Source organism: Schistocerca serialis, chromosome 4 (assembly GCF_023864345.2).
Source record: "Schistocerca serialis cubense isolate TAMUIC-IGC-003099 chromosome 4, iqSchSeri2.2, whole genome shotgun sequence".
Lineage (NCBI taxonomy): Eukaryota > Metazoa > Arthropoda > Insecta > Orthoptera > Acrididae > Schistocerca > Schistocerca serialis.
The window spans coordinates 329658311-329677542 of record NC_064641.1 but is presented as its reverse complement, the minus strand read 5'-3'; the positions used below and the strand labels follow the sequence as shown (position 1 = coordinate 329677542).

Here is a 19232-nt window from a genome sequence, read left to right as displayed (position 1 = left end):
CATCTCTACGATCGTCTCCATGGGAGAATAGCAGCCTGCATTGCTGCGAAAGGTGGATATACACTGTACTAGTGCCGACATTGTGCATGCTCTGTTGCCTGTGTCTATGTGCCTGTGGTTCTGTCAGTGTGATCATGTGATGTATCTGACCCCAGGACTGTGTCAATAAAGTTTCCCCTTCCTGGGACAATGAATTCACAGTGTTCTTATTTCAATTTCCAGGAGTGTAGATCAGTTCTCGTAAGAGGTACTATGTTTACATCGTTGAGGTCATTTATCAATTAATCACTACCTTTGAAGTGTGGTGCTTGAGTAAGGTACTATTAAGGGAATATTCAGTTTTTCCAAAGAGAAATATTCACAAATCAATGTGAATTGAACGTTCCATTGTTCACCCAGACCTGATATTTATCCTTCATGCTGTAACATTTACAAATGATAAAGATACTTTGTCTGAACGTTGGTTAGTAGTGATGCCAGGTAGTACGATGACAGCTCACATGGCCTAGAGTTTAAGCCCTTGAATATTGAGCTTCGACCCAGAAACTAGTAGTGACGAAATAAATATAATAGTGTAGATGTGGAAGTTCTTTACAGAAAAGAGGAAGTAGACGTTTGAAAATGTGAGGTAGCCAACTTCGTGAAGTGCGGTATGCTGAACGTGCCTGCCGTTATCTTGGGAGATGGGTTGTAGAACGTCCATCATTTACCACGAGTATGTGGGAGCAGCACAGAGTACCGCAAATATTTACGAATGTTCTCACGGAGTCCATATAAGAAACCCTTAATCTCAGGGTGCGCTGAACACTGATGAGATGCATGGCTGTTGAGGAGGACCAGTCATTAGTGGGCAACCTCTGGGGAACTTGCTGTACCTCAGATGCATAATGTTTACTTAGACATATGGGCTATGTCTAAATGAACCTGCATTTCCGTAGCTGCTAGTCAAACCAAAATAGTTTCTTAGATATTTTCTCTTCCAACTCCTCGCAGAATGGATGTGTTGCTGGTAGGTACCAACACCCAGTTAACCCCTGAGGGGCTAGTGATTTTTCCGTGAGTTCGTGCATGGCGCAAATGGGGCCCCGATCTATTGCAGCCCATTCTCCCTTCCCTGGCTATATTTCCTTCCCCACCCTCTCCTTCCCCATCTTTACTCCTTTCCCGCTGCCCTCTCCTTCCCCTCAGTGTTCTTACTTACGCTGACCTGGCTATCCATCTGGTTTCCTGTATTCCTTGCGGTTTTGTTCCCCTTTTTCTTTTTGATCCTTCCTTTTTGACATTTTTGGCTTCCCTTTAGAGTTTGACCTCCGCTTACAAATTTTCTCTCCATAGTGTAAGCCATTTGGGGCAGAACTCTCTTCCTAGCATCTATGACGTGGATTCCTCTCCCTCATTCCTTCTCCTCTTCCTTCCTGCTGAAGCACTCTCCGCCCTGCTAGGTCACCAGCACTTGCAGCCAGTCTGTGTGGTGAGGCTGTTAGGTACCTACCTGGCTGAGTACCCTGACAATACTGGCATCATACTTCTGATACCCAAACTGTTGCGTCCCCATGCATGTCTAGGAGTGGTTGCTTGTCATTCTGAAGCCTTGGAACACCTCAGGGCAGATGCTTTGCATATGAAACTATCAAGTTCCAAAAAGCTGGCCATTCTTCTATGACCATCTATCTTGTTGGTAATGGATCATTTCATGATGCTTCTTATGACCCTGGAGCCATCTTCCCTGCTTCCATCATAGGAAGGGCCAGGCTCACTGGAATGGGGTTAAACACTTTCCTGCTACCTCATCTGTACTAGGACGTGTGGGGACACATTTACCCATCTTTTTTTGTAAAAAACGTCGGAGACAAGTTTGGTCCAGTGAAGTTTCTCAGTTAGATACGATCGAGTTAACTCTTGATAAAAAGTTCTTCTGTCACCCAATCTGCAGCCCTCCACGCTTCTTGGCGACGTCTCGGTGTCCATTTCACCTACCAGTCTTTGAATTTGGTACAAGGAGACATTCTTCACCTTCAAACTCCAGCCGATCTAGAATGACAGTGCGTTCATTTTCTTCAGCGCGTTCAGAAAGGTGATCAAGGCAGTTGGGCCAACACTGCCGCCTTAATTCTGGCATTTGAGGGAAATGTCCTCATGGGAAAGGTCGAGGTTATGTGTTACCAGTGTGATGTGAAGCCAAATGTCCCACCACACCACCCATGAGATGTTTTCGATGCCTGCGTTTTGGGGACGTCTTCCCAATGTACGGCCGACTGCCTATGTGGCGAATGTGGCCATATGTTCTGCCACCTGTGTATTTTAATTGCCATGACTATCACTCCCCATGGTTATCAGATTGCCCAGTTTATAAGAAGGAAAAGAAGATACATTTATCTTACACTGAGGTTCATCAGAAATATGATCGACAGCACCCTGTGTCAATGACTCTTACCTTTGCCTCTGTTATATCCTTTCCCCTTTTTCCCTTTCCCCATCCTCCCTCTTCCTTAGCCCAGTCCCATCCCTTCTCCTCTCCCCTCCTCCCTCCCCCTCAACTGTGGCTCCAGCGCCCTCTGCTCTGGGTGCAGTTCACCCTGCCCAGTCAAAGGAGAGTCCCCCTTCTTCAGTGCCTGCTGGTGATATGGCTCCTCCCAGGACCCCTACCCTAGGAGTCTCTCAGGCCAGAGGCCTGCTACCAGAACTCACCTATGGGACACACAGTCTGTGTACCCCAATGTTGCCCACTCTCCATTCCAGATGTTCCAGATCTTGCAGAAGTTTGCTCTCCCTTCGTGCCCTCCCATCCTCGACCTACGAAAGAGAAGAAAAAGAAGCATAAGATCCTGGACAAGGCGCCCCCCCCCCCCCCCCGCAACCTGAATTCGACCTCTTATTTATGGATGTCACCCCATCCTAACTGGTGACAAATGGTGACCTGTCAGGCAATCAGTACCTTCGTGGACCAGTGAGTGCCACTCAGCAATCTGGGTCAAGCTTACACCTCTTTGACGGTTTAACAGCAGGAAACCTCACAGCCTTTCGGGTTGGGAGAGCCAAGGCTCGACATGTCATTATGGAGAGCAAGAAAAGTTCATGGAAAGCGTTTCTGGACTCCATGAACCGTTCCACGTGTTCTACAAAGGTATGGGAAGCCATCAGGAGGATTTCCAATAAACACAGTCGTTCACCAATAGCGGCACTGCGGAAACAGAAGTACATCACTGATCTTGCGTATTAGGGATCCGACAGTTTGTTGGTATGTTTTTGGAGGTATGTAGCGCTAGATGTCTACGCACAGATCATGTAATTTGCATAAATAACGGGCAGCTGATATGAGTGTGCGGTGATGGTGGCGATAGCGACCCAGATGGGTTCCACAGAAGAGTTTGATCTTTGTGACATCAACGTGAGTTCACTATAATGCTCCAAAAACCACTGCATCACGGTTCTGGTTGCGAGCCACGGACAATTATACTGCAGAAAGATGACATCGCCGTCGGCAAAGACACAGAGCACAAAGGGCTGCAGGTAGTCCGCAGCTGTCAGCGTGTCTTCGATTAATACCGTAGACCCTTTTTGAATGTCTGTCACAGCATAATATTGCTCCCACCATCCAGCGTCCGTTGCGTGCTGCACGTTCCGAGCTGCCGTTCACACCAATGACGGCGTTTGTGGAGACGAATATCGACCTAGTGAAGCAAAAATCCGATTCACCCGAAGACCCGACACGTTTCCATTGATTGACGCTCCAGTACGGATGGTCCCGTGCCCACTGCAATTGTAATTGGATCAGCATGTGAACGCGTATGAGTGATACGCTTCAGAGCTCCATGTCCAGCGGTATAAAGTGAATGGTGTGCTCTAAAACGCTTATGCGTACACCAGCATTGTGCTCTTTCGGCAAAGGTGCCACAGATAACCATCTATCCTACTTTGAGCAGACAAGCCTCCAAACCCCGCGTTCTGTGAAGAGCCGTGGACGTCTAATCATTTAGCGCCTAGTAGTAGTTTCACTGTCCTGCTACCTCTTTCCATAGATGCTCATGACAGTAAGCTTCGTCGTTTTCGAGATATTCGTTCACAGGGTCTGCGTAATAATAATCCGCCCTTTGTCAAAGTCGCTGATCTCAATGTATTTCCCCATCTGTAGCTCATATCTTCGATAGGGTGTTCCCCGTCCGTGTCTGCTGTGCTTACGTACTTTCGTTACCGCGTCACGTGCCCGCACCGCCACCGGGCGGCATCCAACGTCGCAGTGGGTAGTGGTCGTAATGTTTTGGCTTACCGGTGTATGTAGCTGGGGGACTCCGTTATTGTTCTTTTATTTTCCCGGATCGTGTCCCCAAGGTCTGACTGCCTCAAGATTTTACTGCCTCAAGATTATACTGCCTCAAGATTTTACTGCCTCAAGATTATACTGCCTCGAGATTATACTGCCTCGAGATTATACTGCCTCGAGATTATACTGCCTCGAGATTATACTGCCTCGAGATTATACTGCCTCGAGATTATACTGCCTCGAGATTATACTGCCTCGAGATTATACTGCCTCGAGATTATACTGCCTCGAGATTATACTGCCTCGAGATTTTACTGTCGCGAGATTTTACTGTCGCGAGATTTTACTGTCGCGAGATTTTACTGTCGCGAGATTTTACTGTCGCGAGATTTTACTGTCGCGAGATTTTACTGTCGCGAGATTTTACTGTCGCGAGATTTCACTGTCTTCGAAGCGGAATTATACGCGGTCTTGCGCCAGATGGAGCAGATGAGACGTTCTTAAAGTCCTAAATTCCTTCAGATCCTCTGAGTGCCCTTCACTGTCTACAACGCTTGTACCCGGCGGATATAGTAGTCCAGAATATCCAGGACGCCCTCCACCACCCACAACAGCTGGGGAAGGAAGTGTCTGTCGACTGGGTGCCAATGTACACTTGTAATATCACGCTGTCGCCTTACCGTTGAAACAAAGAATATTGGCAGTGGGAAGTGTGTGGCTGGAAATGATAACAGTAAGCTCCCTATAGTAAAGCCCACAACGCGGCAGTGGCGTTCCTCGTTAGTCACGTCGACGGAACGAGGTCTTCCTTAGTAGTCTTTACATTGGGTACAGCCCTATGGCGCATGGCTTCATGGCGAGAGGACCCTCTAACCTGTAGTGCTTGTGGCGTGCAGTTCACTGTGTGCCAAATTATATTTACTGTGTCTTATTTTCCAACCAGCGGGCAGCGGTGGATTTGCCGACGGATGTGACCTATATGTTTGGTGACTTTCAAACGAATGTGGTGAGAGTTTTAAGGTTTTGTGATTTATCCAGCATGTTTCCGAAAATTATAGGGAGGTCTTTTTAACGTTAAGAGGGTGACCGGTTCACCCATGTTTTTTGTTAGCGGTCAGCCAGTCACATTTCCTTATGCCTTTCTTTCAATTCCAAAATGGTTCAAATGGTTCTGAGCACTGTGGGACTTAACGTCTGTGGTCATCAGTCCCCTAGAACTTAGAACTACTTAAACCTAACTAACTTAAGGACATCACACACATCCATGCCCGAGGCAGGATTCGAACCTGCGACCGTAGCAGTCGCGCGGTTCCGGACTGAGCGCCTGAACCGCTAGACCACCGCGGCCGGCTTTTCAGTTCCTTTCTTTCAGTTCCTTTCTTTCAGTTCCTTTTTATTCATTTTCGTTATTTTTCATGTATGTAAGGACGCTGTTAACTTCGACGTATAGCGCCCATAAGCTACACACACACACACACGCACATGCACGCACACGCGCGCGCGCGCACACACATATGCGCGCACATACGCGCGAAGCAGTGACAGACCTTGGCGATGACAATGTTGTATTAGTGCATAAGGAACCAAAATGATCTGCTAGAAGATAAATGGGAGAGAGTGATAGCAACGTATGAATCCCTTGGACTGAAAGAGTACCATGCCTGCCATTTTTATATTTTTCAAAAATTTGAGTGAAATTTCTGTGCCTGCAGCATACAATGTTTCACAATATGTCATTCTACAACGAATAAGTCCAGATAAGCTGCGATAGTTTAATTACTAGTGTTTCTTTTTTACTACAAGCGAGTTTCGGTTATAGCAGCATTCTCATGTAAACGTGTGGATGTTTCATTTAGCGAGTATGCTTAGCTTACGTTAATATAAGTTGCACATAAAGGTCAGTTCAAATATACTTGTATACTTACATCTAGTTGGAATAGATGCCCATAATGCGTCAGTGAGTAATCTGTTGACTATCTATTTGTTGCTAGATCGTTGTAATCACGTAAGTTCCATTTGTGTAGAATATTTTCGAGAAACAATTTTAATAGGTGGATTGACTGTTTGTTGTCGTTAATGCTTTATGCTTACCGTATAATCTTTGCTAGTGAGCGATGTTTCATTGATACTATAATTTTGCTCTGATTCGTAGTCTATGGTTACTCCTTATTTACTGTGTTTTTTATCCGTTCCATTGTCCAAAATATTAATAAAATTTTTCTAGATAACTTTTGTTTAAGTTAATTTCATTATGAGGATATAGTTCGGGTGAATTTTTTTTTTGTGCATGTATATTTGAAATTCTTTCAGTATTTTCGTGGCATGTTCTTTTGGTAGGTGCTTGACCTTAAACTCAGCAACAATAAAAATCATCACGTATTTGAAATTGACAGAAAACCAACTACTACAGACAACATAACCAATGACAGTATTTGTAATCCAAAATGGCAAAAATGTCTATTTCAAAACAGTACTCAGTAGAATAATGAATTCAACACTCGAAATGAGAGGATCAAGAGGAATGTTTCGTACGAGTTGTCGGCTTTAGTCAGTGAGGTGATGTTTATAGCTACTGTCACGTCACCTTTTGGTGCATATAATCACAGTGTCGAGGTTAGATGGTGAAGCCAACGAATTTGAAAGAAGGGAAAAATAAAATTGGTTGTGGTGACACACTCATCTGTAACTTAGCTCGAGATGTAGGTAAGGATGGAAAGTAACTGTCTGTGAGTTGGCGAAGCCAACTAACGTGATAGTAAAATAATCTTTTAGTGACGACAGGCTCATGTGTAGCTTTGCCTGATGTCTAGGTCAGGTTGGAAGGTGACAGTCTGTGAGTTAGCAAACTCTGGTTGTAGTGCCGCAGTGATCCGTATCTTAGCCCGTTTGGGGAAAAAAATCACCTTTACCATCACTTCATAGTGCCCATATTGTTTACGGCATTTTTTCGCATCTTTCTAAAGTCTCGTATCGAACGTTCCTCTATATCCACATGAGCTTACAATATTCGAAAATTATATATATATATATATATATATATATATATATATATATATATATATATATATCGAACATGTCAAGGAAGCTCCAAAGGTACTGACCGACCGCCGTGTCATCCTCAGCTTATAGGGATCACTGTATGCGTATAAGTTGGGGCGTGAGGTCAGCACACCGCTCTTCCGGCCGTTGTCAGTTTACGTGACAGGAGCTGCTACTCCTCAGTCAAGTAGCTCTTCAATTTTCCAAGTGTACCCACTTGCCAACAGCGCTCGGGAGGCCGGACGATCACCCATCCAAGTGCTGGCCAGACCCGATAGCGCTTAACTTCGGTGATCTGACAGGAGCCGATGTCACCATTGCGGCAAGGCCATTGGCACCTCAATATACAGGGTGTTACAAAAAGGTACGGCCAAACTTTCAGGAAACATTCCTCACACACAAATAAAGAAAAGATGTTATGCGGACATGTGTCCGGAAACGCTTAATTTCCATGTTAGAGCTCATTTTAGTTTCGTCAGTATGTACTGTACTTCCTCAAAAATGGTTCAAATGGCTCTTAGCACTATGGGACTTAACATCTAAGGTCATCAGTCCCCTAGAACTTAAAACTACTTAAACCTAACTAACCTAAGGACATCACATAACACCCAGCCATCACGAGGCAGAGAAAATCCCTGACCCCGCCGGGAATAGAACCCGCGAACCCGGGCGTGGGAAGCGAGAACGCTACCGCACGACCACGAGATGCGGGCTCTGTACTTCCTCGATTGACAAGCAGTTGGCCCAATTGAAGGAAAGTAATGTTGACTTCGGTGCTTGTGTTGACATGTGACTCATTGCTCTACAGTACTAGCATCAAGCACATCAGTACGTAGCAGCAACAGGTTAGTGTTCATCACGAACGTGTTTTTTCAGTCAGTGTAATGTTTACAAATGCGGAGTTGGCAGATGCCCATTTGATGTATGGATTAGCATGGGGCCATAGCCGTGGCGCGGTACGTTTGTATCGATCCAGAACGAAGGTGTCCCGACAGGAAGACGTTCGAAGCAATTGATCGGCGTCTTAGGGAGCACGGAACATTCCAGCCTATGACTCGCGACTGGGGAAGACCTAGAACGACGAGGACACCTGCAATGGACGAGGCAATTCTTCGTGCAGTTGACGATAACCCTAATGTCAGCGTCAGAGAAGTTGCTGCTGTACAAGATAACGTTGACCACGTCACTGTATGGAGAGTGCTACGGGAGAACCAGTTGTTTCCGTACCATGTAAAGCGTGTGCAGGCACTATCAGAAGCTGATTGGCCTCCACGGGTACACTTCTGCGAATGGTTCATCCAACAATGTGTCAATCCTCATTTCAGTGCAAATGTTCTCTTTACGGATGATGCTTCATTCCAACGTGATCAGATTGTAAATTTTCACAATCAATATGTGTGGGCTGACGAGAATCCGCACGCAGTTGTGCAATCACGTCATCAACACAGATTTTCTGTGAACGTTTGGGCAGGCATTGTTGGTGATGTCTTGATTGGGCCCACTGTTCTTCCACCTACGCTCAATGGATCACGTTATCGTGATTTCATACGGGATACTCTACCTGTGCTGCTAGAACATGTGCCTTTACAAGTACGACACAACATGTGGTTCATGCACGATGGAGCTCCTGCACGTTTCAGTCGAAGTGTTCGTACGATTCTCAACAACACATTCGGTGACCGATGGATTGGTAGAGGCGGACCAATTCCATGGCCTCCACGCTCTCCTGATCTCAACCCTCTTGACTTTCATTTATGAGGGCATTTGAAAGCTCTTGTCTACGCAACCCCGGTACCGAATGTAGACTCTTCGTGCTCGTATTGTGGACGGCTGTGATACAATACGCCATTCTCCAGGGGTGCGTCAGCGCATCAGGGATTCCATGCGACGGAGGGTGGATGCATGTATCCTCGCTAACGGAGGACATTTTGAACATTTCCTGTAACAAAGTGTTTGAAGTCACGCTGGTACGTTCTGTTGCTGTGTGTTTCCATTCCATGATTAATGTGATTTGAAGAGAAGTAATAAAATGAGCTCTAACATGGAAAGTAAGCGTTTCCGGACACATGTCCACATAACATATTTTCTTTCTTTGTGGGTGAGGAATGTGTCCTCAAAGTTTGACGGTACCTTTTTGTAACACCCTGTATAGTCCTACAAAATATATAGTTCAGAAACTGTATAGAAAACGCGACACCTAAAAACCAAACCATACACAAAGACATAAAATTAACAAGAGGAAACAAAACTAAACAAAATGCAACATACATACTAACAATACACGCGGAACAAATAGCCAATAAAATAAACAAAATCTTAAACAAAACAACCATAATACTAGCTTTTCCAAAAAAGAGCAATTTAAAAACGAAAATTAGATCTGGAAAACCAAAATACCGGTTTTTCCAAACCACACATAAAAAAATTTCGTGTAAAGACTGGGCAAAATTATGTATCGGTCAAACAGAATGACATTTCAGCATTATATGCAAAGAACCGGAACGAAATTGCGACACCAATCACTCAAACTGTTACCTGCGTCTCAAAAACCAAAACCACACAGCAGAACATATCGAGAATAAACATTATAAATTCTACAGTACCAAAAACTATAAATACATACGCATACACAAAATCAGTCAAACGATATCCTTAATGAACAAATCGATTTCAAACATAGAGATTATCTAGAAAGTTTTATCACAGCCTAATACAGATTGTGATTTTATTGACATTTTGGAAAACAGGAACAAATGGCTCTGAGCACTATGGGACTTAACTTCTTTGGTCATCAATCCCCTAGAACTTAGCACTACTTAAACCTAACTATCCTAAGGACATCACACACATCCATGCCCGAGGCAGGATTCGAACCTGCGACCGTAGCGGTCGCGCGGTTCCAGACTGTCGCGTCTAGAACCGCATGGCCACTGCGGCCGGCCAAAACAGGAACAGATAAACACAATTAATAAAAGACGAAAGGTAATCCTAGATACAAATCATAACAAAATTACAATATCGATGAAACACAATTAACATCACCGAAGAGCAATTATTACACTTAATGATAAAGCATCAACGAGAATTTTCTTTCAATCCAACTGTCGAAAATGTTTCACGAAAATATTTTGTACCAATAGAACGAACGTGATGATGATCATGATCTAGCAGCAAATAGTAGGTCGACGGTTCACTCAGTGCTGCAATACGGGCATCTAGGCTAAGTACACTCACCAAATGCAACATCTACAAGTTTATGTGAGAATGGCGCTATAGCCGAAATAGGCTTGTAGCAAAGAAGAAACCTGTCTAATTAAACTATTGCAGCTTACCTGGAATTATTAATTATAAAAAAGAGAAGATATTAGAATAACAGTGTGCGGATTGCGAAAGCATTTTCGATGTGCTGGTCGACAGTGGATGTGTACGCATAGCAAGCGCGCTGAAAGGCACACTTAGTTGACGGACTCAGAAGGGTGTAAAAGCTTGATGATGATTTTACAAATTGTGTGTGATGATGACGCTAGCTCTGATATGTTTCGTGGACTGCACTGTATCTACACCTACATGTGTGTAAATACTCAGCAAACCAGCTTACAGTGCACGTCTGTGGTTACATCTTACCAATATTGTTGATTTTCATTCCTCTTCCATTCGCGTATTCAGCAAGGGGAAAGGGAGTGTCTAAATGCCTCTGTAAGTCCCCAGGTTTCTCTGATCTTACCGTCGTAATCCCCACTAGCTTTATGGCACAGTGATCATCTAATGAAGGGTCTCTAAATTTACCAACATGCTTTTGCGAGAAATGTCGTCTTTGTTCTCAGGAGATCCATTTCAGTTCCCCGATCATTTCTGTTACACTTCCCTATAGGCTATACTGACTTGATAAGATTTTAGCAGTACGTCTCTGAAATTTTCGACTTTTGTTGTAATGCCTACTTGATAATAACTCAATACCAGAGGAATATTCTTCAATTGGTCGCACTAGCGTCTAGTATGCGATTTCCCTTAAAGGTGCATTACATTGTCCCAGAACATTTCCAACAGTTCTGAGTCTTCCATTCCCATTGCGTAATACTGATTTTATATGAGTGTCCCGTTTCATATTACTAATCAGTATTAGACCTTAATACATATATGATGTCACGTGCTCAAGAAGATCACATCTAATTTTGTAATTAGGTCCTTTTGGGTACATAACCTTGCAATTTCAGCGAACTCTTACAGTGCTGGTAATTCTATCTCGTAAATCATTTTCGTGTGTTGAAAAGATTACAGATACTATTACACTTCCTTGGGGCCGTTCCGATGCTACTTCCGCTTGTGTGTAACATTCGCAGTTCAGTATAGAGTAATGCGTTCTTTTAGTCAAATACCAGTAAACCTCCGATTCTTTAAAGAATCGAACTTCCGTGTATAAAGCAGCTTCAGAGCTCTCGTGAGTTAATGTGTTAAATAGACTGAAGGAAAAAAAATCGCAACATCAGAAAATAATTAATGTAGAGTAATGAAATTTCGGGAATACGTTTGTCTAGGTAACATATTTAAGTAACTAACGTTACAAGATCACAGGAGAAAAGCCGTTGCAGATGTGAGAAGCTGATACATTAATAACCGGTGTAAGAGCCTGAATGTTGAATTCAAGCATGCAAACATGCATGCATTGTGTTGTACAGGTGCCGTATGTCAGTTTGTGGCATTGAGTTCCATCCCGTGGCGCTTGGTCGGTCAATACATGGATAGTAAATGCTGTTTGTGGATGGCGCTGGAGTTGTCGTCCGATGGCGTCCCATATGTGCTTGACTGGAGACAAATCTGGTGATCGAGCAGGCCAGGAAAACATGTAGAGCAACTGTATAGCATTTTGGATTACAACAGCGGTATGTAGGCGAGCGTTATCCTGTTGGAATACCCTCCTGGAATGCTGTTCATGAACGGTAGCACAACAGGTCATACCACCAGGCTTCCTCCTATCTAACACACAGTCATCACTGGCACTAAGACAGAATCAGATGTAATCAAAAACACAACAGACCTCAATCCTGATCTCCACTGAGCTCTCGCTTGACGCGCAAAGGGCGGTGGTTTGGAATCAGTGGGATGTACGCTACAGGATGTGTGTCACGGAGCTATCCTTGCAGTAACATTTGTAACAGTTAGTTGTCACTGTGGCGCCAACTGATGGTCAAATTGCTGCTGCAAATGCGGTACGACGCGCCAGAGCCATACACAAAACACACAGGTATTTCTTCTAGATAGTGTCACGTGGCGTCCGGAGACCGGTTTTCCTGCGACCGTAATTTCTCGTGGCAACTGCTGCCAGCACCCCCGCCAAGTCATTCCAGCTTCCCGTAGCCCTCCTACACTAGCTCGTTCAAACTCAGTGGAGTGTTGATAATGGCGCCTTCGTCGCCTTAAAGGTATTCCTAACTAACATCATCTCAGCACGTCTAGTCTCAAAGGTAACTAACGCTCACTAACGCTCACGATCGTTTCAGCGTATGTTTAAAGCAAACCTATATTCGTCCTCCTAGCGGCGCTACTAGGGCAATTCTTGAGAGATTGGCGCGAAATCTTAATAGATATCATCTTTCAGATGTAGAAACATGCCTACTGACATTAGTTTGTCACGTAAATCCTCCTTGGTTTTGAATTTTTATTTAGTCAAAAAGGGTCTGAGCACTATGGGACGTAACTTCTGAGGTCATCAGTCCCCTAGAACTTAGAACTACTTAAACCTCACTAACCTAAGGACATCACACACATCCATGCCCATGGCAGGACTCCAACCTGCGACTGTAGCGGCCTCGCGGTTCCAGACTGAAGCGCCTAGAACCGCTCGGCCACCCCGGCAGCCATATTTAGTCAGTTTACTATTGTGTCGTTAAGCACGTAAGCGAGAAAGTTGCGAAAACTTTGAAGTTATGTATAAATTTCGTTTAAAGTTGCTGTTGTTGTGGTCTTCAGTCCTGAGACTGGTTTGATGCAGCTCTCCACGCTACTCTATCCTGTGCAAGATTCTTCATCTCCCAGTACTTACTGCAACCCACATCCTTCTGAATCTGCTTAGTGCATTCATCTCTTGGTCTCCCTCTACGATTTTTACCCTCCAAGCTGCCCTCCCATGCTAAATTTCTATTCCCTTGATGTCTCAGAACATGTCCCTTCTTTTTGTCAAGATGTGCCACATACTCCTCTTCTCCCCAATTCTATTCAATACTTCATCATTAGTTATGTGGTCTAACCAACTAATCTTCAGCATTCTTCTGTAGCACCACATTTCGAAAGCTACTATTCTCTTCTTGTCCAAACTATTTATCGTCCATGTTTCACTCCCATACATGGCTACACTCCATACAAATACTTTCAGAAACGACTTCCTGACGCTTAAATCTATACTCGATGTTAACAAATTTCTCTTCTTCCGAAACGCTTTCCTTGCCATTGCTAGTCTACTTTTTATATCTTCTCTACTTCGACCATCATCAGTTATTTTGCCCCCCAAATAGCAAAACTCCTTTACTACTTTAAGTGCCTCATTTCCTAATCTAATTCCCTCAGCATCACCCGACTTAATTCGACTACATTCCATTACCCTCGTTTTGCTTTTGTTGATGTTCATCTTATATCCTCCTTTCAAGACACTGTCCATTCCGATCAAATGCTATTCCAAGTCCTTTGCTGTCTCTGATAGAATTACAATGTCATCGGCAAACCTCAAATTTTTTATTCCTTCTCCCTGGATTTTAATACCTACTCTGAATTTTTCTTTTGTTTCCTTTACTGCTTGCTCAATATACAGATTGAATAACATCGGGGAGAGGCTACAACCCTGTCTCACTCCCTTCCCAACCACTGCTTCCCTTTCATGCCCCTCGACCCTTGTAACTGCCATCTGGTTTCTGTACAAATTGTAAATAGCCTTTCGCTCCCTGTATTTTACCCCTGCCACCTTTAGAATTTGAAAGAGAGTATTCCAGTCAACATTGTCAAAAGCTTTCTCTAAGTCTACAAATGCTAGAAATGTAGGTTTGCCTTTCCTTAATCTTTCTCTAAGTCTACAAATGCTAGAAACGTAGGTTTGCCTTTCCTTAATCTTTCTTCTAAGATAAGTCGTAAGGTCAGTATTGCCTCACGTGTTCCAATATTTCTACGGAATCCAAACTGATTTTCCCCGAGGTCGGCTTCTACTAGTTTTTCCATTCGTCTGTACAGAATTCGCGTTAGCATTTTGCAGCTGTGACTTATTAAACGCCAGCCGGAGTGGCCGAGCGGTTAAAGGCGCTATAGTCTGTAACCGCACGACCGCTACGGTCGCAGGTTCGAATCCTGCCTCGGGCATGGATGTGTGTGATGTCCTTAGGTTAGTTAGGTTTAAGTAGTTTTAAGTTCTAGGGGACTTACGACCACAGCAGTTGAGTCCCATAGTGCTCAGAGCCATTTGAACCATTTGAACTTATTAAACTGATAGTTCGGTAGTTTTCACATCTTTCAACACCTGCTTTCTTTGGGATTGGAATTATTATATTCTTCTTGAAGTCTGAGGGTATTTCGCCTGTCTCATACATCTTGCTCACCAGATGGTAGAGCTTTGTCAGGACTGGCTATCCCAAGGCCTTCAGTAGTTCTAATGGAATGTTGTCTACTCCTGAGGCCTTGTTTCAACTCAGGTCTTTCAGTGCTCTGTCAAACTCTTCACGCAGTATCGTATCTCCCATTTCATCTTCATCTACATCCTCTTCCATTTCCATATTATTGTCCTCAAGTACCTTGTATGGGCCCTCTATATACTCCTTCCACCTTTCTGCTTTCCCTTCTTTGCTTAGAACTGGGTTTCCATCTGAGCTCTTGATATTCATACAAGTAGCTCTCTTTTCTCCAAAGGTCTCTTTAATTTCCCTGTAGGCAGTATCTATCTTACCCCTAGTGAGATAACCCTCTACATCCTTACATTTGTCCTCTAGCCATCCCTGCTTAGCCATTTTGCACTTCCTGTCGATCTCATTTTTGAGACGTCTGTATTCCTTTTTGCCTGCTTCATTTACTGCATTTTTATATTTTCTCCTTTCGTCAAATAAGTTCAGTATTTCTTCTGTTACCCAAGGAGATCTACTAGCCCTCGTCTTTTTACCTACTTGATCCTCTGCTGCCTTCACTACTTCATCCCTCAGAGCCACCCATTCTTCTTCTACTGAATTTCTTTCCCCCATTCCTCTCAATTGTTCCCTTATGCTCTCCCTGAAACTCTGTACAACCTCTGGTTCTTTCAGTTTATCCAGGTCCCATCTCCTTAAATTCCCACCTTTTTGCAGTTTCTTCAGTTTTAATCTACAGTTCATAACCAATAGATTGTGGTCAGAGTCCACATCTGCCCCTGGAAATGTCTTACAATTTGAAACCTGGTTCCTAAATCTCTGTCTTACCATTATATAATCTATCTGATACCTTCTAGTATCTTCAGGATTCTTCCATGTATACAACCTTCTTTCATGATTCTTGAACCAAGTGTTAGCCATGATTAAGTTATGCTCTGTGCAAAACTCTATCAGATGGCTTCCTCTTTCATTTCTTAGCCCCAATCCATATTCACCTACTATGTTTCCTTCTCTCTCTTTTCCTACTCTCGAATTCCAGTCACCCATGACTATTAAATTTTCGTCTCCCTTCACTACCTGAATAATTTCTTTTATCTCATCATACATTTCTTCGATTTCTATCATCATCTGCAGAGCTAGTGGGCATATAAACTTGTACTACTGTAGTAGGCGTGGGCTTCGTGTCTATCTTGGCCACAATAATGCGTTCACTATGCTGTTTGCAGTAGCTTACCCGCACTCCTATTTTTTTTATTCATTATTAAACCTACTCCTGCATTACCCCTATTTGATTCTGTGTTTATAACCCTGTATTCACCTGACCAAAAGTCTTGTTCCTTCTGCCACCGCCGGCTGAAGTGGCCGTGCGGTTAAAGGCGCTGCAGTCTGGAACCGCAAGACCGCTACGGTCGCAGGTTCGAATCCTGCCTCGGGCATGGATGTTTGTGATATCCTTAGGTTAGTTAGGTTTAACTGGTTCTAAGTTCTAGGGGACTAATGACCTCAGTAGTTGAGTCCCATAGTGCTCAGATCCATTTTGAACCTCCTGCCACCGAACTTCACTAATTCCCACTATATCTAACTTTAACCTATCCATTTCCCTTTTTAAATTTTCTAATCTACCTGCCCGGTTAAGGGATCTGACATTCCATGCTCCGAACGGTCGCAGGTTCGAATCCTGCCTCGGGCATGGATGTGTGTGTTGTCTTTAGGTTAGTTAGGTTTAAGTAGTTCTAAGTTCTAAGGGACTGATGACCTCCGAAGTTAAGTCCCATAGTGCTCAGAGCCATTTGAACCATTTTTTTATTTTCAGTGGTCAATAAGTTCGCAAATTAAGGTTATTCACCCATGGGGTACCCCTTCGAATGAATGGAAGAATCTTGAAAACAAGAAAAATGTTTTATTATACTGTAGAAATATGTGAAAACACATGGGGGTCATTAAATATACTGCCAAGGGATTCGATAAATCTTTTTGGGTTCCAAAACAGGTTTTTAAGAAATATAATTTTTTCAAGGATTCAGAATTTTGCTGGTTTAAGAGAAGTTCTCAAGGACTGATCATAATAAAACACCGAGAACACATTTTATTAAGAACATGAATCACAGACGAAGTAGTTGTCGTCTTCCTCAGCACTGGAACATTGTTGATATATCCAGACACAGGATAGACACCCCTCCACATTTCCTTTGATAAGGAGTCTGAATATAGCCCATTAAAAGTTATGCATACTTCGTCTGGGTGTTCTTCCCCTGATGAAGTCGAAGAACTTTGACTTTAAATTTTTTTGAGCTGTTGTAGTCCTTCCACCTATTGTTGGCTGCTTCTTCGCCTTTATTTATTCCCCACAAAAAGCTTTAGTTTTCAATTTTCCTAATTTTCGCTGTCATTTCTAGCTTTTTCTTCAACTTTCAAATAATTTTTGTGTAGAGGAGGTCAGTATTCGTGCTTTGCCTTTACTCTCAAGTCAGCCTTCTGAGGCAGGTTTAAAAGTTTTTACTAAACCGGTTTTGCCAAAGCCAGTATATCCGAATGAGCACATAGTGCGAGACTAAACATAACATGGCGTTGGAAAGTTGGAATTAAGTTAATATGCATCACACAAACATTAAAATACACTGATAAACAAGCTGAACCGAAAAAAATCAGATAACTTTTTTATCAAGTAATACATCTCTTCGAGACACTGCTCCAAGAAGCACCAATACTGATTAAAATTTCAGCAAAAATTTGAGAATGTTTAGAAGGAAAAGCAAAAGGCGACAGATTACAGGCAGTTAGTTAGAATTCCAAGAATGACGGTTGCCATTAGTTATGAGCGTCAGCAAGCTGATGGCAGCACTAGTCACGGAAATCTGAAGCTACCCACTTTATTATACCCGGTTATACACTACTTTCCCCTATAAAATCCGAGTGCCTTTATGCATCAAGAATTACGCAGCCTTATGACATTCATACAGTTGGTAAGTGTAATATTGTCTTAATATGCTACACTTTTAGCGTTAGATTGTACCTCTTAATGAGTAAGATGATAACAGCATGTTAATTTTTTAAATTTGGTCAGTAATTATATTAAGTATTGAAAATCAATGTCTTGTTGCTCCTGGACGTCGTTAGATAGGTAACCTACAACTGTGATGGAGTGACGGTGTCCCGAGATAGCTGTTTAGTGATGTAAATTTCTTCGGCCACATATCTGCGAAGATATTCGATCGTATTTTGCTTAGGAGCCGAACACATTACAGAAATCTAGAAGTAGAGGATATTTAAATTTTGTACAAAATTTGTGGTATTCAAAGGGAGGTACATGAACTACAAGTTAATTTTAACCAGCGACAGTTGAACTGTGGATAGGTTCGCTACATAAATTTAAAATGGGTTAAATTAACTTTAGGAAGACAACTGCTAATATTTTTCGTGTGATTTATAATTTCGCAATCATGTTACGAGAGAAAAAGCAAACGATCAAACTTCAGTGAGATTCCTCTGAGAAGAGGTTTTGTGGTTTTGTTCTTTGAACTGAAATAACAATTAGCATTTAAAGCAACATCCAGAGGACAAGTTTGTTTCATTATCAAAGTCCTGTTAGTTGTATTGAAACCAAACAAGAGGGACATAAGAGACAAGAAAATCATATTACTTGGGGTAACTTCTTATGCACATTAACTGTGGTAGCCCGTCCTACTCCCAGTTTAGTCAGATATGCCTACGGCAAGAGTTCTCGGTCAAAAATTTGAAGAAATCATTTATAATACAGACTAAATGATTTGGTTCCACCGACTGTTTCAAGTCTGAAATATCTATGAAGTATATTTGCAGACTGAAGCAACGAAAGAAAATTTGTACCAAGGTCAGGATTGGAACTCGGCTCTCCTGTTCACTAGGCAGATGCACTAACCACTACACCACCCTGGCAGAGTGACTTTGCGCAACCGCATGGACACTACTCTAGCATGCCTCCCTCCACAATCCAAATTCCCATTTGCAGAGCCTCTGCAATCCTGTTCCGGTTCGGGGCGAATACCAGGTGGGCTCAGGTGTGAATGGGAATTTGGATTGAGGAAGGAGGTATTCTAGGGTAGTCCGTGCAGCTGTGCAAAGCCTCTGTGCCAGCGTTAGCACATCTGCCTAGTCAGCAGGAGACCCAGTACAAATTTTCATTCGGTGCTGCAGTCTGCAAACACACATGGCAGTTGTAACACATTTTGCAAAGCCTATCGGGTCTGTAAAGTTAGTGATTAATACGGCATTACCAAATCGCTCCCCTGAAGACGAAGATAACAGAAAATTCTGAAAATATATAGGGCTAATGATTGCGCTTTCGCATCAGGCATAAG

General features: G+C 43.1%; 1 protein-coding gene across 1 annotated transcript in view; it reads left to right on the top strand.

Annotated features, from left to right (window-relative positions):
* The window catches only part of LOC126474443 (solute carrier family 22 member 13-like), a 131748-nt gene that overhangs the window by 40475 nt on the left and 72041 nt on the right, over window positions 1–19232 (top strand). The gene's annotated exons all lie outside the window — the stretch shown is intronic.